Here is a 24918-nt window from a genome sequence, read left to right as displayed (position 1 = left end):
GAACGGAAAGAATAGCTTCGTGTTATTTTACTACGGACTCTTGAACATATCGATCAGAAAGAATAACTTTGAGGTGGTTTCGTACCCTACCATAGTCTCTTCATTTGTTCTCCGCTATTAGTGACTTTGGAGTGACTCTTTGTTGCATGTTGAGGGATAGTTATATGATCCAATTATTTTATTATTGTTGAGAGAACTTGCACTAGTGAAAGTATGAACCCTAGGCCTTGTTTCGAAGCATTGCAATACCGTTTACGCTCACTTTTACCACTTGTTACCTTGCTGTTTTATATTTTCAGATTACAAAAACCTTTATCTACTATCCATATTGCACTTGTATCACCATCTTTTCGCCGAACTAGTGCACCTATACAATTTACCATTGTATTGGGTGTGTTGGGGACACAAGAGACTCTTTGTTATTTGGTTGCAGGGTAGCTTGAGAGAGACCATCTTCATCCTACGCCTCCCACGGATTGATAAACCTTAGGTCATCCACTTGAGGGAAATTTGCTACTGTCCTAAAAACCTCTGCACTTGGAGGCCCAACAACGTCTACAAGAAGAAGGTTGCGTAGTAGACATTAGTGCCCCCCTCTTTCCTTCTCCCCCTCTCTCTCTTCCTCTCTTTCCCCCTCCGGTAAAAGGAAAGGGGGGGGCGAATCCCACTAGGAGCCCAAGTAGGATGCCTCCTACTTGGGCGCGCCTAGGGCTGGCTCTCTCCCCCTCCCTCCTTTATATACATGGGGAGGGGGCGCCTAGAACACACATCAAACATTGTTAGCCATGTGCGGCGCCCCCCTCCATAGTTTACGCCTCCGGTCATATTCACGTAGTGCTTAGGCGAAGCCCTGCGCGGATCACTTCACCATCACCATCACCACGCCGTCATGCTAACAGAACTCTCCCTCGACACTTTGCTGGATCAAGAGTTCGAGGGACGTCATCGAGATGAACATGTGCAGAACTCGGAGGTATCATACGTTCGGTGCTTGATCGGTCATAACGAGAAGAAGTTCAACTACATCAACCGCGTTAACAAAACGCTTCCGCTTTCGGTCTACGAGGGTACGTGGAGACACTCTCCCCCTCTCGTTGCTATGCATTCCTAGATAGATCTTGCGTGAGCATAGAAAGTTTTTGAAATTGCATGCTATGTTTCTCAACAGTGGCATCCGAGCCAGGTCTATGCGTAGATGATATGCACAAGTAGAACACAAAGAGTTGTCGGCAGTGATAGTCATACTGCTTACCACCAACGTCTTATTTTGATTCAGCGGTATTGTTGGATGAAGCAGCCCGGACCAACCTTACATGACCACGTTCATGAGACCGGTTCCACCGAGAGACATGCAACTAGTTTTGCATAAAGGTGGCTGGCGGGTGTCTGTTTATCCAACTTTAGTTGAATCAAATTTGACTACAGCTGGTCCTTGTTGAAGGTTAAAACAACAAAGTTGACGAAACACCGTTGTGGTTTTAATGCGTAGGTAAGAATGGTTCTTACTAGAAGCCCGTAGCAGCCACGTAAAACTTGCAACAACAAAGTGGAGGACGTCTAACTTGTTTTTGCAGGGCATGTTGTGATGTGATATGGTCAAGACATGATGTGATATACGTTGTTGTATGAGATGATCATGTTTTGTAAAAGTTATCGGCAACTGGTAGGAGCCTTATGGTTGTCGCTTTATTGTATGAAATGCAAACGCCATGTAATTGCTTTAATGTATCACTATGTGTTAGCGATAGTTGTAGAAGAAATAGTTGGAGAGACGACCACGACGCTACGATGGAGATCCAGGTGTCAAGCCGGTGACGATGGAGATCATGACGGTGCTTTAGAGATGGAGATCAAAGGTACAAGATGATGATGGCCATATCATGTCACATATTTTGATTGCATGTGATGTTTATCTTTTATGCATCTTATTTTGCTTAGTACGGTGGTAGCATTATAAGATGATCCCTTACTAAAAATTTAAGGTATAAGTGTTCTCCCTGAGTATGCACCGTTGCGACAGTTCGTCGTGCCGAGACACCACGTGATGATAGGGTGTGATAAGCTCTACGTTCACATACAACGGGTGCAAGACAGTTTTGCACATGCGGAATACTCAGGTTAAACTTGACGAGCCTAGCATGTACAGACATGGCTTCAGAACACTGGAAACCGAAAGGTCGAGCGTGAATCATATAGTAGATATGATCAACATAGAGATGTTCACCATTGAAAACTACTCCATCTCACATGATGATCGGACATGGTTTAGTTGATTTGGATCACGTGATCATTTAGATGACTCGAGGGATGTCTATCTAAGTGGGAGTTCTTAAGTAATATGATTAATTGAACTTAATTTATCATGAACTTAGTCCTGATAGTTTTTGCATATCTATGTTGTAGATCAATGGCCCGTGCTACCGTTCCCTTGAATTTTAATGTGTTCCAAGAGAAAGCTAAATTGAAAGATGATGGTAGCAACTACACGGACTGGGTCCGTAACTTGAGGATTATCCTCATTGTTGCACAGAAGAATTGTGTCCTTGATGCATCGCTAGGTGTGCCACCCCCCAACAACTGTAGACATTGTGAACGCCTGGCGGTCGCGTGTTGATGACTACTCGATAGTTCAGTGTGCCATGCTTTACGGCTTAGAATCGGGACTTAAAAGACGTTTTGAATGTCATGGACCATATGAGATGTTCCAGGAGTTGAAGTTAATATTTCAAGCAAATGCCCGAGTTGAGAGATATGAAGTCTCCAACAAGTTCTATAGCTGCAAGATGGAGGAGAACAGTTCTGTCAGTGAACACATACTCAGAATGTCTGGGTATCATAACCACATGACTCAGCTGGGAGTTAATCTTCCAGTTGATAGTGTTATTGACAGAGTTCTTCAATCACCGTCACCAAGCTATAAAGGCTTCGTGATGAACTATAATATGCAAGGGATGGAGAAGACTATTCCCGAGCTCTTCACAATGCTCAAAGTTGCGGAGGTAGAAATCAAGAAGGAGCATCAAGTGTTGATGGTTAACAGGACCACTAGTTTCAAGAAAAAGGGCAAAGGAAAGAAGGGGAATTTCAAGAAGAATGGCAAGCAAGTTGCCACTCCCGGGAAGAAGCCCAAGTCTGGACCTAAGAACTGAGTGCTTCTACTACAAAGGGATTAGTCACTGGAAGCGGAACTGCCCCAAGTATTTGGCGGATAAGAAGGATGGCAAAGTGAACAAAGGTATATTTGGTATACATGTTATTGATGTGTACCTTACTAATGCTCGTAGTAGTACTTGGGTATTTGATACTGGTTTGGTTGCTCATATTTGTAACTCGAAACAGGGACTACGGATTAACCGAAGATTGGCTAAGGACGAGGTGACGATGCGCGTCGGGAATGGTTCCAAGGTCGATGTGATCGCCGTCGGCACGCTACCTCTACACCTTCGGGATTAGTTTTAGACCTGAATAATTGTTATTTGGTGCCAGCGTTGAGCATGAACATTATATCTGGATCTTGTTTAATGCGAGACGGTTATTCGTTTAAATCAGAGAATAATGGTTGTTCTATTATATGAGTAATATCTTTTATGGTCATGCACCCTTGAAGAGTGGTCTATTTTTGTTGAATCTCGATCGTGGTGATACACATATTCATAATATTGATGCCAAAAGATGCCAAGTTGATAATGATAGTGCAACATATTTGTGGCACTGCCGTTTAGGTCATATTGGTGTAAAGCGCATGAAGAAACTCCATGCGGATGGACTTTTGGAATCACTTGATTATGAATCATTTGATACCTGCGAACCATGCCTCATGGGCAAGATGACTAAAACTCCGTTCTCCGGAACAATGGAGTGAGCTACTGACTTATTGGAAATAATGCATACCGATGTGTGTGGTCCAATGAGTATTGAGGCTCGCGACCGGTATCGTTATTTTCTGACCGTCATAGATGATTTGAGCAGATATAGGTATATCTACTTAATGAAACACAAGTCTGAAACATTTGAAAAGTTCAAAGAATTTCAGAGTGAAGTGGAGAATCATCGTAACAAGAAAATAAAGTTTCTACGATCTGATCGCGGAGGCGAATATTTGAGTTACGAGTTTGGCCTTCATTCAAAACAATGTGGAATAGTTTCACAACTCACGCCACCTGGAACACCACAGCGTAATGGTGTGTCCGAACGTCGTAACCATACTTTATTAGATATGGTGTGATCTATGATGTCTCTTACCGATTTACCACTATTGTTTTGGGGTTATGCATTAGAGACAGCTGCATTCACTTTAAATAGGGCAGCGTCTAAATCCGTTGAGCCGACACCGTATGAACTGTGGTTTGGCAAGAAACCTAAGCTGTCGTTTCTTAAAGTTTGGGGTTGCAATGCTTATGTGAAAAAGCTTCAACCTGATAAGCTCGAACCCAAATCGGAGAAGTGCGTCTTCATAGGAGACCCAAAAGAGACTGTTGGGTACACCTTCTATCACAGATCTGAAGGCAAGATCTTTGTTGCTAAGAATGGATCCTTTCTAGAGAAGGAGTTTCTCTCTAAAGAAGTGAGTGTGAAGAAAGTAGAACTTGATGAGGTAATTGTACCTTCTCTCGAATTGGAAAGTAGCTCATCACAGAAAACCGTTCCCGTGATGCCTACTCCAGCTAGTGAGGAAGCTAATGATAATGATCATGAAACTTCAGATCAAGTTACTAACGAACCTCGTAGGTCAACTAGAGCACGTTCCGCACCAGAGTGGTACGGTAATCCTGTTCTGGAAGTCATGTTACTAGACCATGACGAACCTACAAACTATGAGGAAGTGATGATGAGCCCAGATTCCACAAAATGGCTTGAGGCCATGAAATCTGAGATGGGATCCATGTATGCGAAGAAAGTATGGACTTTGGTTGACTTGCTCGATGATCGGCAAGCCATAGAGAATAAATGGATCTTCAAGAAGAAGACTGAAGCTGATGGTAATGTTACTGTCTACAAAGCTCGGCTTGTCGCGAAAGGTTTTTGACAAGTTCAAGGAGTTGACTACGATGAGACCTTCTCACCCGTAGCGATGCTTAAGTCTGTCCGATCATGTTAGCAATTGCCGCATTTTATGATTATGAAATCTGGCAAATGGACGTCAAAACTGCATTCCTTAATGGATTTCTTAAAGAAGAGTTGTATATGATGCAACCAGAAGGTTTTGTCAATCCTAAAGGAGCTAACAAAGTGTGCAAGCTCCACCAATCCATTTATGGACTGGTGGAAGGATCTCGAGGTTGGAATATACGCTTTGATGAGGTGATCAAAGCATATGGTTTTATACAGACTTTTGAAGAAACCTGTATTTACAAGAAAGTGAGTGGGAGCTCTGTAGCATTTCTAATATTATATCTCGGAATAGTGATATCAGAGTGATCTTTCGGAAATTCCGGAATTATCCGGTTTAAACAATGGTGGAATGCGCGCAAAAGTATTTCTCATCATCTACTTAGACACCAATCAATAGAAAACCTAGATTCTTGGTGGTATTTCTGAAGGAAATATGCCCTAGAGGCAATAATAAAGTTGTTATTTATATTTCCATATATCATGATAAATGTTTATTATTCATGCTAGAATTGTATTAACCGGAAACTTGATACATGTGTGGATACATAGACAAAACTCAGTGTCCCTAGTAAGCCTCTACTAGACTAGCTCGTTAATCAAAAGATGGTTAAGTTTCCTAACCATAGACATGTGTTGTCATTTGATGAATGGGATCACATCATTAGGAGAATGATGTGCTGGACAAGACCCATCCGTTAGCTTAGCATAATGATCGTTAAGTTTTATTGCTATTGCTTTCTTCATGACTTATACATATTCCTTTGACTATGAGATTATGCAACTCCTGGATACCAGAAGAATACCTTGTGTGCTATCAAACATCACAACGTAACTGGGTGATTGTAAAGATGCCCTACAGGTATCTCCGAAGGTGTTTGTTGGGTTGGCATAGATTGAGATTAGGATTTGACACTCCGAGTATCGGAGAGGTATCTCTGGGGCCTCTCGGTAATGCACATCATAATAAGCCTTGCAAGCAATGTGACTAATGAGTTAGTTGCGGCATGATGTATTACGGAACAAGTAAAGAGACTTGCCGGTAATGAGATTGAACTAGGTATGAAGATACCGACGGTCGAATCTCGGGCAAGTAACATACCGATGACAAAGGGAATAACGTATGTTGTCATAACGGTTTGACCGATAAAGATCTTCGTAGAATATGTGGGAGCCAATATGAGCATCCAGGTTCCGCTATTGGTTATTGACCGGAGACGAATCTCGGTCATGTCTACATAGTTCTTGAACCCATAGGGTCCGCACGCTTAACATTCGATTACGATTTGTATTATATGAGTTATGTGATTTGGTGACTGAATGTTGTTCGGAGTCCCGGATGAGGTCACGAACATGACGAGGAGTCTCTAAATGGTCGAGAGGTAAAGATTGATATATTGGATGATAGTATTCCGACACCGGAAGTGTTCCGGAATGTATCGGGTACATATCAGAGTACCGGGGGGTTACCGGAACCCCCCGGGGGAAGATATGGGCCATAGGAGGGAAGCACACCAGCCCACAAGGGGTGGCGCACCCCCCAAGGAAGGAGGCCAAATAAGATTAGGAGAGGGGGCGTCGCCCCCCTCTTTCCTTCTCCCCATCTCTCTCTTCCACTCTTTCCTTCTCCGGTAAAAGGAAAGGGGGGGTGAATCCCACTAGGAGCCCAAGTAGGATTCCTCCTACTTGGGCGCGCCTAGGGCTGGCTTCCTCCCCCTCCCTCCATATATACGTGGGGAGGGGGCGCCTAGAACACACATCAAACATTGTTAGCCGTGTGCAGCCCCCCTCCACAGTTTACGCCTCTGGACATATTCACGTAGTGCTTAGGCGAAGCCCTGCGCGGATCACTTCACCATCACCGTCACCATGCCGTCATGCTGACGGAACTCTCCCTCGACACTTTGCTAGATCAAGAGTTCGAGGGACATCATCGAGCTGAACGTGTGCAGAACTCGGAGGTACCGTATGTTCGGTGCTTGATCGGTCGGAACGAGAAGAAGTTTGACTACATAAACCGCGTTAAGAAACGCTTCCGCTTTTTGTCTACGAGGGTACGTGGACACACTCTCCCCCTCTCGTTGCTATGCATCTCCTAGATAGATCTTGCGTGAGCGTAAGATTATTTTTGAAATTACATGCTACGTTTCCCAACAATTTCAACTTTCCATATAAACTTCTTAGGAGACACATGAAGATGAGCATGCATTTGCAAATAAAAAGACCTAACAGAGAACCCCTTATCTGGATTGCAAGTCCAGGTTAGAATCTCTAACATTAGCCACCACAATAACATTTATTCTCTTGTTCACGGACAACCACATTTCTAGGAAGTCTTCACAAAGATCTCTTCTAAAACTCAAACATCCAAGCCCTTGACGAATTTCTTCATGAACTGTAATATTGTGTAGAAAATAATAGCATATAGTCGAGGGAATTTATGAGAGAATGTCTCATAACTACTCCAGTGACCTCCTAGAATCGGGAAGACTTACCATTTCATAACTTGATTTTGCAAAAAGGGAGGAAATACTCATAGCATCCATAAGAGAATTCCAAAACTAAAAATACCCTGGTTTCTTTTGAGATTGAGAAAGGGGTTTCCATTCAAGTACTTTTCCCCTCAATAAAACTTACCAATTTGTTTTTAGCTGACCAAATTTCTTCTTCATTTTCAAGTTTCCATAAACATTTCACCAACAGTCTGGTATTCATGAGACCTAGATTGAGAACACAAGTCAACCAAAATACTTAGGTTTGCAAATCATATCTCAGTTAACCAAAATTGTATTTATGTCTTCATGTCCTTTGGCATGATTCTAGGAGATTGAGGAGACACTTGAAGAGGTGGTACACTATTGTTGAAGGGGTGTACAAGAACCTGAAGAAGGAGATTCTGAGTTAGCTAGACACTCTTGATAAAAATAGAGAAACCAACCCTCTTAGTGTGGGGGAAAGAGAGCTTAAGCTAGTTTTACATACCAACTTGAAAAAGCCGCTTAGGGATGAGGAGCTCAAGTGGAGGCAGAGAGCAAAGGAGAAAAATCTGAAAGCGGGAGATGGCAACACCAGGTACTTTCAGGTGAAAGTCAGTGGCAGAAAAAAACTATATCTTTGTCCTCCATCATAATGGGGAGAACATTAAAGGGGTTGATAATACGGCTAGACATATTACTGGGGTTTTATAAAGATTTATTTGGTTCTCCAGAGGTTTCCTCCATTAGGTTGGAGGGAATTTAAGTGTTCCCAGCATAGTAGTGAGGATAGGGCCTTTTTTTACCAAAGAATTTGACTTGGAGGATATGTTTAATTTGAAGAATAACAAGGCTACTAGCCTTGTTGGGCTATTTGCTGAATTTAATCAGATGTTCTGGGAAGAGGTGAAATTTGATTTAAAGGAAATGTTTGATGCTTTTCATAGGGGGGCTTTGCATATTGAGAGACTCAATCATGGGATTATTGCTTTGATCCCTAAGGTGGTGGATGTTGATTTAATTCATAAGTTCATGCCTATTCTCTATTAAAAGTCAGTTATAAATACCGACAAAGCTTTTGGCAAACAAATTGGGTGTGATTATTGGGAGATTTGTTGCTGAAACTCCGATTTCCTTTAGTAAGGATATGCACATCATGGAAGCGGTAGTCCTTCCGCATGAGACCATTTATGAGCTGCAGTCAACAAAAGGATCAGAGGTTCTTTTGAAGATTGACTTTGAGAAGGCTTATGATAAGGTGAATTGGCCCTTCCTTTACCAGATGTGGCAAGCCAAAGGCTTTGGTGGCACTTGGGGGAGGGGGTGATGAAGTTGGTTAGAGGAGGCAAAATTGATGTGAAAGTTAATGATCATACTGGGGGGGTCGAGCAGGGGGACCCTTTATCCCCCTTGTGGTTCAATATAATTGCTGATGGCCTGGCTTCTCTCATCAAGAAAGCCCAGCATGAGGGCCGACCACGGGGATAGGGCCGAAACCCCTCGCTGCCTAGCCTCACACAATTGCTAGTGAGTCTGCACCACAAATGCCACTGTTGACGCGCACAACAAGCACCACGCCGCTGTAGTTCTAGGACGAGAAGATCGAAACCACGTACGGGCGGAGAAGCCCCATCGTCGCCATCGAATGTGCAGGATTTGCCTGGCGACGGCGAGGAGAGGGAACATGGAAGATAGAGCCGGGGGAGGATGTACTGGGTGGCCGCCAATGTCGCCCAAGTGGATGACACATGGAGGGGGAGGGGGCTAAGGTTATGTTAGGAACAGTAGTTGTAACTACAAGGTTGGATACAAATATGTATGCATTGTACCCCCAAAAAATCGTATGTGTCTGAAAAAATGTATGTTTATTCAAAAGAAAAATATCAGCCCGCAAAAAAACCCAAATCATAACGCCCACACGTGTGGCATGTTTGCACATAGCCCACACGCCTTGATCCACGTTGATTTTGTTTTGCACAAATCTTTAAAAAATCTGTTTGAATCTGAGTGCCACGTGGGCATCATTGTGTGTGTGGGCGTTGGAGAGTTCGCCCACACGCCCCGCAGCACGCGGTTTGCCAGCTGCGCTCTGTGGGCGGAACTAGTTTCTGCCCACACAACCACCACCTAGTCCACGCGCGTGTGGGCGAACTGCTTTTCGCCCACACGACACCCGTACATTGTTTGTTGGCAACTGCAGTTGCCGTACGTGGCAACTAGGTAAACACACATGGCAACTATGATTCATTGCTAGACGGCAACTGCAGTTACGCGTACGTGGCAACCAGATAAACACACATGGCACCTGTGATTAACCATACATGGCAACTATGGTTGGACCACACGTGGCAACTAGGTAAACACACATGACAAATATTGTTTGACCATATGTGGCAAGTAGTTAATCACACACGGCAACTATGGTTTGATTACACGCGGCAACTACCATAAATTAGACATGACAATTATAGTTAACCAAAACAGAGAGAGTTACCATACTTTTACAACTATATTTGCCATCCCGGATGGCAACTAAATCTTCATCCCGCGGGTACCTAACATAGTTGCGCTAGGACGTGTGGGCATATTTGCTTCGCGCCACACGCACAGGGTGGGGATGAGTAGTACTTGTTGGGCGTGTGACACGAAGTAGCTGCGCCCATACGTGTGGCAATTCTAATGTTCGCCCACACACAGCCCATGTGGGCTGCCTCCTGCTCACGCCACACACGGAGTGTGGACGGATGTCTAGTATGCCACATGTGTGGACGTTATCAAGGAAAAAAAAAAGGTATTGAAGAGCCGTTGCCTTCTTTCGCTCGTTGCTCCTATCTTGTGTGTTCAGATCTCCAACACGATATCTGGAGAAAGGGAGTAACATATTTAGGATCTACTGTATGTTACCAGCTTGTAAGCACTGGCACTCGGTCAGATAAACTTACACTCCGAGTCTGTTGTGATCCATCTGCTCCCTTGTTCCGCCGCCACCGCTTTGCCTCTCCAAGGCAATTGCAACGTTCGGTAGCTGTTGATCGCGGCCTCTGACATCGCCGAGTAATCGCTGGGTATGTCGTTATGGGGCAATTGCCAGGGTATCTGCCACGAAGAAAATCATGGTCTTACAAGCCGGAAAACAGTGCGATCCACGCAAAAGATTCTGGAAAACAATTTACTGCATTCCAAACAGCACAAGAGCTGTGAAACAAAAGCATTCTGCATGCAGCAGCACCTCGGCAGATCGTGGCTTGGCTCCCCTGAAGCATGGTCTGGCCAGGAAGCCGCTGAAGGCACACGCCATGAATTTCCTGAACGACATGTGCCTGACTACTCCTCCATTCTTCAGCGCCAGCTGATGGCTCTTGCCTTCGTCTTCCACCGCGGTGGTCGCTCCTTTGGCAATGACGAGCGTTGCCGGGTGCCAGCCGGCGCCGGGCTTGCCGTCGCCCCGACGAGGTCCACTGGAACTGCTAGTGTGATCAGCAGCTGCTGCAAGAGGGAGGGGAAGTGCGATTTCATTCAGTTCTACCGAATCGGAGAAAATTGCCGTTTGAGGTTCAATTCACGCACTGGAAACCCTCAAATTGCCGCTTACGTCGAATCGAGCCGGCGCTGAACTCTGATTTCTCCTGGCTGCAATGGGATCCCTGAAGCCTGCTGTGCACCCAGCTCAGAACCTGCTGCGTTAGCTCGATCAGCGGCACCGAAGGCAAGAAGGAAATTAGCATCTATATATACCATTCACGGCAAGAGGTTCAGAAGAACAGAAGAGAATGCATGTGTACCCTCATGAGTGCTGTTGTGCCCTTTCGCAGTAAGAAGTTCAGTCGTTCATCTACAGGAATGGATATTTATAGGAGCATCAGAGTATGTGTATGATAGGAGAGATACCCGGAGAAACTAGTAGCATGATAGGCTTGCCTTGTTAATCACTATACTAATAACCTTCCACGTGGTCATGGATGTAGGTAAGAGACTAAGAGAGATACCCGGAGAAACCCATGGCCAGTGCCATGTCCAGCAAGCTGGTCTGGCCTAGTTTTCGGGTTCCTGCCTCGAACCATTCCCGTCAGTACGGAGAAAATTCTTGAGATCGAAAGTAGAGGGGGAAGTTGCACCGAGAGTCGAGAAAGGATTCAGATCGCGTCCAATCCAATGCTGTCTCCAAGAAACATGGGCGACTTTAGCCTGCAATCACTACTGCTTTATTAGTCCTCATAGTATTTAGGAATAATTAATTTCATGTCCTACTACCTCTTTCTCAGTTTACAGGACGTGCGCGTATCCCTAGGTCGTCAATTTGACCAACCTAATACAAATCATATATTACAAAAAATGTACCAACATAAATCTTGGAGTTTCTACTTTCGAAAGGTATAATTTTTGTGTTATATAGTTTATATTAGGGTGATAAAATTGACAACCTAGGTATACGCGCAGGACTTGTAAACTGAAATGAAGGTAGTAGTTAGGTTACACTCGGCAGTTTTATCTTTAGTTTTCAAAAATCATCGGTTATGCCCAAGTCACTTCGCTCCTCTTATGTTTTTGCCCTTAAACTGTTAGACCATCACTTTAAAACTTCATCATAAATTGATATTAACTCGGAAAAAATGCAAATAAGATACCAAAATGTTCAGAAAAACATCACCTAAATGTGCATGTCATTTGCATTTATGCCAAAAGTGTTGGAAAGTCCCTATCTCAGTTTGAGCTCATATGATCTCACCATGAAAATTAAAATCTGAAAAAAAATTTGAAATTATATAATTTTTTGGTGGCAAACATTGATCAATGTTTTGAGTTCTTGCCAGTTTTATCTCGGAATGATATTTGTGGAAGGGGTGGCAAAAAATAAAATCGATGCTCCAAAACAAAACCATTTTGGACTTCCATGAATGTCATTCCCAGATGAAACTTTTTCAAAGTGACGGTCGACCAATCAAAGTGCAAAAGTATAAGAGGCACTACTAGGAAAAGGGCTATAGATAATATGGACACTAATGGCGCACCACACATGTGGTGCGTCACTACTATATACTAATGGCGCACCATGTGTTGGTACGCCATTAGTGTCCAAATACTAATGGCGCACCACATCCACGGTGCGCCACTACTAACAAACTTTTTTTTTTCAAAACTAGTAATGGCGCACCAGAGGATAGTGTGCCATTACTAGTTTAACTAGTAATGGCGCACCACACCCTCGATGCGCCACTACTAACAATTTTTTTTTTGTCAAAACTAGTAATGGCGCACCAGGGGACAGTGCGCCATTATAAGTTTTAACTAGTAATGGCGCACCACACCTTTGGTGCGCCACTACTACCAATTTTTTATATTTTTTTTCAAAGTTAGTAATGGCGCACCGTGGGTGTGGTGCGCCATTACTAGTTTTGCCCAAAAATTCCACCGAATGCACCCCCCCTTGGACCGCCTTTTCAGTTTTAGAAAAAATAAAAGAAAATGATGGAAATGTCAAAAAAATAAAATAAAATAAGTTTCCCATGTGATATGTGGTCTATTTGTTGGGAAAATTTACAAATATGAATTTCGACTTTATTTGCAAAATCTCTCTGAAATTTGTAAAATGGGCATAACTTTTGCATACGAACTCGGATTAAAAAGTTTTTTATATCAAAAATCATCTACTCAAAAAGTTACATACGAATTGAACGGGGGGAACGGTTCAACATCTTCAAAATCCCCAAAAACCTAACAGAACGAAAGATACGGGGCTTTTAAGATCTAGAGGGGAGAAAAATGAAAAAAAATTCAAACTTACTAGTGGTGCACCATTTGCTAGGTGCGCCACTAGTAACAGAAAAAAAAAATTGGTTTCAAAAAAAATTTGAATTTTTTTTTCAAAATATGATACGTAATATGACCGGGAAGTTTGAAATATTTTTTCAAAATTTCATCACACTCATGAACATGAACAAAGTCCTAGACATCAACAAGGTTTAATAGGATTGATATGCTAGATATATCAACAAGTGCCTGTTAAGTGAGCTGGTGTTGAGGTTGGATAGAACTCTGAAGTTAAGCGTGCTTGGGCTAGAGTAGTGTGAGGATGGGTGACATTTCGGGAAGTTTGACCACGGAGTGCGATTTGACTTGAGATTAAGCATATTGACCCGAGATTAAGCCATAGTGACCCGAGATTAAGAAAAAAATTTGAAAAAAATATTTCTGAAATTTTTTTGAAAAAAATTGTTAGTAATGGCGCACTTCTATGTGATGCGCCATTACTAAGTCAGATAGTAATGGCGCACCGTGTGATGTACTAATGGCGCACTGCCTGGTGCGCCATTAGTATACCAGATACTAATGGCTATACTAATGGTGCACCTATGGTGCGCCATTAGTAGGCAAAACAAGTGCGCCACTAGCAGGCCTTTTCCTAGTAGTGAGGAGCGAAGTGGTTTGGGCAAAACCGAGGATTTTTGTAAACTAGGGGTAAAACTGTCAAGTGTGACCCAACTAGGAGAATACAATTAATTATCCCTATCATTTAGGGTCATATTTTGACCATGATTTAAATTAATAAAGTATAGCTTATACATAGCAAAAATAATATTATCGAAAACTATGTTCAAATACGAATTAACGAGGTAATTTTTAATGACATGCATCAATATTTTATTAGTTAAATCTATGGTCAAACTCTGACACAAAATTTGAAGGGGACCAATAAATCAGAACGGACACTAGTAGAAAAAGAGGCTTCCATACGCCCCCATTAGTCCCCAAAATAATCGAACCGCGACAAAAGGGGTCTTTAGTCGCGGTTCGGGAGGAGACCCGCGACCAACTATCTCGGACCCGCGACCAACTATCTGGGCCCAGCGCGCTCGGTCGACAGCTGGCGGACGGGAGGGGCTTTAGTCCCGTTTGGCCTGGCCAACCGGGACTAAAGGTCCCCGAAGGCGTTCAGTCGCGGTTGGCCAGGCCAACCGGGACTAAAGGCCCATCCAGCTGGCGGACGGGAGGGGCTTTAGTCCCGGTTGGCCTGGCCAACCGGGACTAAAGGTCCCCGAAGGCCTTTAGTCGCGGTTGGCGAGGCCAACCGGGACTAAAGGCCCATCCCTATATATAGGACTCAGCTCACTTCACTTCACTCAGCTCACTTCACAATTTTTAGAAGGGGGTGGTGGGTTTGCTTTTGGTTCCTCCTATGCACACAAGGTGTTCGATGAAATGCCCGAGAGCCTGAAACAAACATGATATGAAGTGTCCGAGCCACACTTGAGCTTTCTCATTTATTTTTCCTCCGCGATCGCGGTTAGCAACTTGAACCTTTCATGTGTCATTGATAAAATATGCATGTGTGTAGTTCATTGTTTAATTTGTATTATTTCTAGCTAGTTAGTTTAACAAATGCATGATGGTTAATTATATACTGTATATAATAATAATGCAGATGAATCGGCAATGGATGTACGGTCCCCGACTCTCCGGCGAGTTCACTACGGGTTTGAAAGATTTCCTCGTAGTGGCAAATGCGAACAAGCAGCGAGGTTTTATTATCTGTCCATGTGTTGTCTGTAAGAATCAGAAGGGTTACTCCTCCTCAAGAGAGGTTCACATGCACCTGCTTCGGCGCGGTTTCATGCGAAGCTATAATTGTTGGACCAAGCATGGAGAAAGAGGGGTTAGAATGGAAGAAGATGAAGAAGGGGATGATATCGATGACAACTATCATGATCATTTCGGTGATACTTTCATGGAGGATGATGCTGAAGGTGGGGAAGGGTTAGGTGAAGGTGAAGAAGAGGCACATGATGAGCCCGCTGATGATCTTGGTCGGACCATTGCTGATGCACGGAGACGCTGCGAAACTGACAAGGATAGGGAGAATTTGGATCGCATGTTAGAGGATCACAAAAAGTCGTTGTATCCAGGATGCGATAATAGTCTGAAAAAGCTGGGCTGCACACTGGATTTGCTAAAATGGAAGGCACAGGAAGGTGTAGGTGACTCATCATTTGAAAATTTGCTGAAAATGTTGAAGAATATGTTTCCGAAGAATAACGAGTTGCCCGCCAGTACGTACGAAGCAAAGAAGGTTGTCTGCCCTCTAGGTTTAGAGGTTCTGAATATACATGCATGCATTAACGACTGCATCCTCTACCTCGGTGAATACGAGAATTTGAATGAATGCCCTGTATGCACTGCATTGCGTTATAAGATCAGAGGCGATGACCCTCGTGACGATGTTGAGGGCGAGAAACCCAGGAAGAGGGTTCCCGCCAAGGTGATGTGGTATGCTCCTATAATACCACGGTTGAAACGTCTGTTCATGAACAAAAAGCATGCCAAGTCGTTGCGATGGCACAAAGAGGACCGTAAGTCCGACGGGGAGTTGAGACACCCCGCTGATGGAACGCAATGGAGAAAGATCGACAGAGTGTTCAAAGATTTTGCAGCTGACGCAAGGAACATAAGATCTGGTCTAAGTACTGATGGCATGAATCCTTTTGGCGAGCAGAGCTCCAGCCATAGCACCTGGCCCATGACTCTATGCATCTACAACCTTCCTCCTTGGTTGTGCATGAAGCGGAAGTTCATTATGATGCCAGTGCTCATCCAAGGTCCAAAGCAACCCGGGAACGACATCGATGTGTACCTAAGGCCATTAGTTGATGAACTTTTACAGTTGTGGGCCAGACCTGGTGTACGTGTCTGGGATGAGCACAAAGGAGAGGAATTTGACCTACGAGCGTTGCTTTTTGTAACCATCAACGATTGGCGTGCTCTCAGTAACCTTTCGGGACAGACAAATAAGGGATACAATGCATGCACGCACTGCTTACATGAGACTGAAAGTGTACGTTTGGTTAATTGTAAGAAGAACGTGTACCTGGGTCATCGTCGATTTCTTCCCCGAAATCATAACGTAAGAAAGAAAGGCAAGCATTTCAACGGCAAGGCAGATCACCGGCCGAAGCCTGCGGAACGTACTGGTGCTGAGATATTTGATATGGTCAAGGATTTGAAAGTCATCTTTGGAAAGGGTCCTGGCGGACAATCAGTTCCGCGGGGAGTTGACGGGCACGCACCCATGTGGAAGAAGAAATCTATATTTTGGGAGCTAGAATATTGGAAAGTCCTAGATGTCCGCTCTGCAATCGACGTGATGCATGTTACGAAGAATATTTGCGTGAACCTGCTAAGCTTCTTGGGCGTGTATGGGAAGACAAATGATACAAAGGAAGCACGGCAGGACCAGCAACTTTTGAAAGACCCAGATGACCGGCATCCGGAATGGTTTCAAGGTCGTGCCAGCTACGCTCTTACCAAAGAAGAGAAGGTCATTTTTTTTGAATGCCTGAGCAGTATGAAGGTCCCGTCTGGCTTCTCGTCGAATATAAAGGGAATAATAAACATGGCGGAGAAAAAGTTCCAAAACCTGAAGTCTCACGACTGCCACGTGATTATGACGCAATTGCTTCCGATTGCTTTGAGGGGGCTCCTACCGGAAAATGTTCGAGTAGCCATTGTGAAGCTATGTGCATTCCTCAATGCAATCTCTCAGAAGGTAATCAATCCAGAAGATCTACCACGGTTACAGAACGATGTGGTCCAATGCCTTGTCAGTTTCGAGTTGGTGTTCCCACCATCCTTCTTCGATATTATGACGCACCTCCTGCTCCACCTAGTCGAAGAGATTTCCATTCTCGGTCCTGTATTTCTACACAATATGTTCCCCTTTGAGAGGTTCATGGGAGTATTAAAGAAATATGTTCGTAACCGTGCTAGGCCAGAAGGAAGCATCGTCAAGGGCTATGGAAATGAGGAGGTAATTGAGTTCTGTATTGACTATGTTCCTGACCTTAAGCCGATTGGTATTCCTCAATCGCGGCACGAGGGGAGACTAAGTGGAAAAGGCAAGATCGGAAGGAAATCCACGATATGTATGGACGGTCATTCTATGACTGAAGCACACCACACAGTTCTGCAAAATTCCAGCTTTGTGGCTCCGTACTTCGAGCAACACAAGAATATTTTACGCTCGGACAACCCGGGGAAGCCTGAATCCTGGATTAGAAAGGCCCACATGGAGACTTTCGGCAGTTGGTTGCGAAAACATTTAATGAATGACAATGATGTTGGAGATCAGCTGTACATGTTGGCCAAGAAACCATCTTCGACTATAACGATTTTCCAAGGGTACGAGATAAATGGGAATACATTTTACACCATCGCCCAAGATAAAAAGAGCACCAACCAAAACAGTGGTGTCCGCTTTGATGCAGCAACCGAGAATGGGCGAAAGGTCACATATTATGGTTACATAGAGGAGATATGGGAACTTGACTATGGACCCTCCTTTAAGGTCCCTTTGTTCCGGTGCAAATGGTTCAAGCTAACAGGAGGTGGGGTAAAGGTGGACGAGCAATACGGAATGACAATGGTGGATTTCAACAATCTTGGTTACCTTGACGAACCATTCGTCCTTGCCAAAGATGTCGCTCAGGTTTTTTATTTGAAGGACATGAGTAGCAAACCGAGGAAACGGAAAGATAAGAAAACGATCAGTACATCATGCGATGATCCAAAGCGCCACATTGTTCTTTCAGGGAAAAGAAACATCGTGGGAGTGGAGGACAAGACAGACATGTCAGAAGATTCTAATATGTTTGGTGAAATTCCGCCCTTCAAAGTGAACACTGACCCAAGCATTAAGTTAAATGATGAGGATGCTCCATGGATACGGCACAATCGTAAGCAAGCAGGGACACAAGGGAAGAATTGATGTGTAATAATTTATTGTACCAAACTTTGTATTTGGTCGATGAACTGAATGATGTATCAAACCTTTTGTCAAACCTTCAAGGGATTCGATGAACTGAATTTTTTTGATTTATATTATTTGTATTTTTAAGATTTTAAAATGAATTAGTTTTATTTTTCTGATTTTTTATATATAATTGTATTTTTAAGATTTTAAAATGAATTAGTTTTATTTTCTGATTTTTTTGATATATAATTGTATTTTTAAGATTTTAAAATGAATTAGAAACAAAATAATATAAACTTTAATAAAATATATAAGTACAAACAAAATAAAATAAATTTTAATAACATAAATAAAATTTATGACACTAAAATTATCAAAGTATTTTCTGTTCAAAACATTATAAGCAACCTCTAGTATTTTTGAAACTAAAATTATATAAAATTGATTCAACTAAAAATATCGAAGTATTTTCTGTTCAAAATCATTGAAAGCTAAAAGAATTTTCATAAAGAACTTTTTTTCTTAGAAACTTTAATAGCAAAAATAATTATCATAAAGTAAAATAAATAAGTAATTAGAAACAAAATAAAATAAAATAAATAAGTTTTTTGTTGTAAGTAGAAACAAAACAAAATAAATAAAGCAAAAAAGAAAACAAAAAACAGGCAAAAAATAAAAAATATGCCACCTACTGGGCCACCACGGCCTGAATACGACTAGAAACCCATCGATGGGCCAGGATTCAGGCCCGCAGAAGGCCCAGTAGGCCCATCAGGCATAGCAGTCACAATTAGGCCCGTAAGCCTGCAATGGAGAGGAGCTCAAGAGGGGAGCGGCAGTGGGGCTTATAAACCACTGCGCGCCCCTCTCAACTAGCGAGGTGGGACTAAACTAGTGAGGGGAGCGGCAGTGGTAGCAGCACAATGCCTTTAGTCGCGGTTGGGGAGGCGGACCGCGACTAAAGGGTACCCTTTAGTCGCGGTTGTTGTCCCCAACCGCGACTAAAGGGTCTTTCTGCGCGGGAACGAAAGCGGCGCCAAAACCCTTTAGTCCCGGTTGGGGAGGACCGCGGCGCCAAAACCCTTTAGTCGCGGTCCGCCTCCCCAACCGGGACTAAAGGTACGTCTATATATACTGCACTTAGCAGTTTCCGCCACTTCCCATTCTCCTCTCTCGACGCCGAAGGCCTGCCCCGACGCCGATCGCCGCCGACGCCCTGCCCCGACGCCGAAGCCCTGCCCCGACGCCGACGCCGACGCCAAAGCCCTGCGCGCCGCCGCCCCTGTCCCCAGTGAGCGCCGCCGCCGCCCGTGCCCTGCCCTTAGCGCTCCGCCGCCGCCGCAGCGTGCCCGTGGCCCTTGCCCGCCCTTGCCCCGCCCTTGCCCCGCCCGCCGCCCGACACCCTGCTGCCCGCCGTCCGCTGCCCCTGCCTGCCGTCCTCCGCGCGCCGGCAGAAGAAGAAGAAGGAAGAAGAAAAAGGAAGAAGAAGAAGAAAGAAAAAGGAAAAAGGAAGAAGAAGAAAGAAGGAAGAAGAAAACAAAAGAAAAACAGAAGAAAAACAAGAAAAAGGAAGAAAAAATGAAAAAGGAAGAAAACAAAAGAAAACAAAAGAAAAAGGAAGAAGAAAGCAAAAAAGAAAACACAAGAAAAACAAACAGAAGAAAAAAACAGAAGAAAAAAGGAAAAAGGAAAAAAGGAAACAAAGAAACACAAGAAAAACAAACAAAAGAAAAAAACTGAAGAAAAAGGAAAAAGGAAAAAGGAAGAAAAAAACAAAGAAAACAAAGAAAACAAAAGAAAACAGAAGAAAAAGGAAGAAGAAAAAAAGAAGAAAGAAAAAGGAAGAAGAAAAAAATGAAAACCAAATGAAAACCAAAAGAAAGAAGAAAGAAAAAGGAAGAAGAAAAAAATGAAAACACAATGAAAGAAGAAAGAAAAAGGAAGAAGAAAAAAAGAAGAAGAAGGAAGAAGAAAGGAAGAAGAAGAAGAAAGAAGAAAGAAAAAGGAGAAGAAAAAAGGAAGAAGAAAAAAGAAGAAAGAAAAAGGAAGAAGAAAAAGGAAGAAGAAAGAAAAAGGAAGAAGAAAAAAAGAAAACAAAACAAAAGAAACCAAATGAAAACCAAAAAGAAAGAAGAAAGAAAACCAAATGAAAACCAAAAGAAAGAAGAAAAAAAAGGAAGAAGAAAAAAAGAAAGAAGAAAGAAAGAAGAAAAAGGAAGAAGAAAAAAAGGAAGAAGAAAAAAAGAAAGAAGAAAGAAAAAGGAAGAAGAAAGAAAGAAGAAAGAAAAAGGAAGAAGAAAAAAAAGAAGAAAGAAAAAGGAAGAAGAAAAAAATGAAAACCAAATGAAAACCAAAAGAAAGAAGAAAGAAAATGGAAGAAGAAAAAAAGAAGAAGAAAGGAAGAAGAAAGGAATAAGAAGAAAGAAAGAAGAAAGAAAAAGGAAGAAGAAGAAAGAAAGAAGAAAGAGGAAGAAGAAAAAAAGAAGAAAAAAAGAAGAAAAAAGGAAGAAGAAAGAACCAAATGAAAACCAAAAAGAAAAACAAAGAAAACAAAACAAAATACTTGGCAGTGCTCAATAATCTTATTTTTTAATTCCTCCTCCTGTATGTCCCCTTAATCTTATTTTTTAATTCCTTTATACTTAAAGAATTTTTACTACATGCAGGAGTGACATATGGAGGACGATAGAGCCGAGCCGCTTAGGGATCCGGAGGCTGAACGTTATCTAATGGGCATCATCAACAACGAGATTCCTTATGTGCCGGGCTCAGAATATGAGCAAGAAGAGGATGTAGTCTCTTCTTTTCTGAACCTTGACGGTGGAACAGAGATTGTCGATGATCAAGAAGGTGAAGGAACGGACATTGTCGACGGAGGTCAACCGTCAACAAACGACGATCTCGAATTGCAAGTAGCAACCACCTCCGGCGAGGTATATATATACATTGAGCCTCTCGTGATACAAACTTACTGAAATGTGAATACATATGTATTAACGCGCGCGACTCTCTTTCTTTTTTTAGCCCTCCGGATCGAGTACGACAAAGCGTGGCAAATCCAAGGCGATGAAAACAGGAGAAACATATGCCATTGAGTTTGTCAGTGAAACCGGCAAGCCCCTACAGCACACCTCAAAGTTTATCAACCAATGCGGAGTCGTTGTTAGAGACAACGTCCCGATCACCGTCCAGGAATGGAAGGAGCCAAAGAAGGCACGTCTTGGTTTCAGTTTTGTCGACAAGAGAACGAAAAAGGATTGCTGGAGAAAGCTTATGGAACATTTCATTCTACCTCCGGAATACAACAAAGTCGATGAATTCGGTAACGAGGTTCCGGGTGGACGTCAGAGGAGGAGGCTAGTTAAAGAGTTCGCTCTTCAGAAGATGGGCGAAGCATTCCGGAACTTCAAGAAAAATTTAACCCGTGACTATGTCAACAAGGGCAAGACTCCGGATTTCAATGGACAACATGAGAAACTGAAAGATGATTGGCCAGAATTTGTGAGGCAAAAGCAATCGGAGCATTTCAAGGAAATATCGAAAAAAATAAGGATAATGCGAGTAAGAAAAAGTTCCATCATATTATGGGGCCAGGAGGATACCGCCTTTCGGAGCCTAGGTGGCAGAAGATGGAGGAGGACCTGAGGGTGCGAGGAATCCCTCTAGGTACAGAGGGATGGGACCCAAGGGCCAAAAGCTGGTGGTACGGGCATGGGGGATCGCTAGACCCGGAGACAGGGGTGTGTGTTCACCGGCAGAGACAGTTTGCTCCCACCCAAGCCCTTATTGACGCAATGACCCAAGCTCAAGAGGGCTTGATCAAGTTCAACAGAGAGAAAGACGCACTGACAACAGCCCTCGGGAATGATGAACACGGAGGACGTGTACGAGGCAAAGGCAAAGTTCCGTGGAAAGTAGGGTTTTCCCAGGACAATGACCCGTACTGTTACAGAAGCCGTAAGAGAAAGACGGACCGGGATGCAGATCTTATGACGAAGTTTGCATCGGAACTCCATGAGTTGAAGCAGACCGTGCATGAACTAGTAAAAGAAAAATCGGCTGCAGGGCCGCATGAAGATCATGAAGCGGATCGCGGAAGCCAGCAGCGGAGAAGCAGCGTGGCTTCCACGGATGCCCCGCCTGGTGCTAGTGCACCGATGATCGAGATTCGTGCACCGGAGCCTCACTACCCCGTGGATGATGTAAAGGAGATGAAAGAATGTGATCTGCATTATCCCGTGGGGAACGTTTCCACGAAGGTAGCTAGCGGCAGTGCTTTACCCTGTACACCTGGAGCACTCCACCACAACAACCCCATTGCATATGGCTATGCTCGTGTCACGGTGGAAGACATAGTCCAAGGGTTTGAGGACCTGGAGATTGACAAACCTACACCCGAAGGGGAGAGAAGACTTGGAGATGTCAAGCGCCAGTTCATTCTATGGAAAAAGAAGTACATAGTGTTTCCAGGCGAGGCGCCAAGGCTAGCAAGTCCACCCCCCTCCGATGGTGGTGGTGGTGGTGGCGGTGGTGGCGGTGGTGGTGGTCGTGGTGGTTCACCTACACCTCCTTCACGCCATTCGACGCCGTCCCCCGATCCACAACCTCCGGCGGGTACGACGCCCCCCAATCCTCCTCCGGCGGGTACGACGCCCCCCAATCCACCTCCGGCGAAGAAGCAGAAGCAGGCGGACAGCAAGGAAACCCGCTCCTGGACTATTAACCCGGACCCTTATGTACCTAAGACCACAAGGGTACCGGAGCCATCACTGAAGCCTCTCCTCCCAAGGCCTGGGGAACTTAGTGAAGCTGAAACCAAATTGGCCGCGTCTGCTGATTATGAGAAATGGAAGGCGGATATGAAGGCGATAAAAGAGCCTGAGCCCAAGCAAGTATTCACTGAGAAGCAAAAGAAGTGGGCTAAGGATTTTTTGACGACACCGTCCCAAGCCGAGCTGAATATGCCTGACGACTATGGACATGAACTTCGTAGGCAAGCAAAAATATTGAAGGAGGAGAAAGAAGAAAGTAAAAAAAGCGGGAAACAAGTTGACCAGCTCGGGATGCAGAAGAAACAATCGATCCCCCCGCTCATAGTGAAAGCCGGTCCGGAAGAGGACCCCGAGATCATAGCAGCTGCGGCAGCACTTGGATTGACTGTAGCGAGTGCCATGAAACAAGCGTCCGAGATGGGTTTGACTCTTCGTGCCTTCTTAGGCCTTGAGGATGCGCCAGTATGTGAGATAGCATTACAATATGTGCGGAATGGGCCTCTCGTCGAGCCTGCGCGGGAGAAGAGTCTACCGCCACAAATGCGAAATCTGCTACGTTGGTACAAGCAATTCATAACATGGGCCGACAAAGAATATATTTATGCGGATGTTACAGAGGAGCATCACACCAAACGGTACTCTGTACAAGTTCATATGAGTGAATTGTTCCAGCTGTTCAATCTGCGCGACCTCGACAAATCTATGCTGAGTTGCTACGTTCTGTAAGTGATTTATTTCTACCTCATCTCGTTCTTCATTGCCTGCACTATATATATATATATATTGTCCTAACTATATTGTTGCGTACGCTATTATGCAGATTGAAGATTTGGGAATGCAAAATAAGAAACATCCATGATGTTGGGTTCATTGACCCACATATCGTTAATGGACATGTGTTACAACATCACCCCGAAGACGTGGAGAAAGACTTGTACAAGTTTCTTAGAAAGCATCAACTCAAAAGTCATATTCTATTTCCTTACCATTTTGGGTGAGTGTTTCTCTCTTGTGCCCATTCTCTTTTGTTTACTCCATGCATGGTATGTCTAATCGATGAGTTATGCATGACTGTGCATGTAACGTGTCCGCAGGTTCCACTGGATTCTGCTAAATATTGAACTTCACACCTCCAGAGTTCTAATCATGGACTCTATGGATTCGGATCCAAAGCGTTGGGCCGACATGAGAAAAATGCTGCAAAAGTAATTATTTTCAATCATTTGAGCTCTATATCGATCGGTCTCTTTCGTTCATTTCCTAATATCAAGTAACTAATAACTCCCTTGTTCATTTAATTTTCTTTGCCCTGTAGGGTTTGGAGACGGTTCTCAGAAGAAATTGTCGGTGAATTCAAACATGAGCTAGATTTCAGAAGGTTAGTTAATGTGGATAAGCAGCCACCGGGGACCAATCTATGTGGATACTATGTTTGTGAGAACATCCGGAGACACACCTCTGAGCGGAAGGCATCGGATAGCGTGCGGAACGCGACGGATAACTTGCGGAGGAGGCTTAGTCCAGAAGCTCGCTTCCGACCAATTCAAGAAGAATTAGCAGGATTTTTCATGAGGGAAGTCATCAATCCTAAAGGAGAACACTATACCGAGGACGAAGAAATTTATATGCATACCCGAGATTGAAACTTGTTCGAAGTTGTATATGGTCATCCATCCTAATTGTGTATGGAAACTTGTTCGAAGTTGTATATGGTCACCCGAGATTGAATATATATTATATATTCCTCTTGAATTCTTCTTGTTTGAAATTTCATATGCATGTATATAGTAGCGTAGAATATGTGTACTGAAACTTCATCAAA

The 24918-nt window shown here is 43.7% G+C and overlaps 1 long non-coding RNA gene across 1 annotated transcript; it reads right to left on the bottom strand.

Moving 5' to 3' along the window:
• Positions 1 to 9988: 9988 nt before the first annotated feature.
• On the bottom strand, positions 9989 to 10695 carry LOC123100340 (uncharacterized). The gene is made up of 2 exons (XR_006448388.1): positions 10526 to 10695; positions 9989 to 10444 (listed from the first exon to the last, which is right to left on the bottom strand). It is a non-coding gene; the product is annotated as an uncharacterized lncRNA (long non-coding RNA).
• Between the last annotated feature and the right edge of the window lie 14223 nt (positions 10696 to 24918).

The sequence above is a fragment of the Triticum aestivum genome, chromosome 4D (assembly GCF_018294505.1).
Source record: "Triticum aestivum cultivar Chinese Spring chromosome 4D, IWGSC CS RefSeq v2.1, whole genome shotgun sequence".
NCBI lineage: Eukaryota > Viridiplantae > Streptophyta > Magnoliopsida > Poales > Poaceae > Triticum > Triticum aestivum.
The sequence above is the reverse complement of the archived record's forward strand: the minus strand, read 5'-3'. Positions and strand labels throughout refer to the sequence as shown.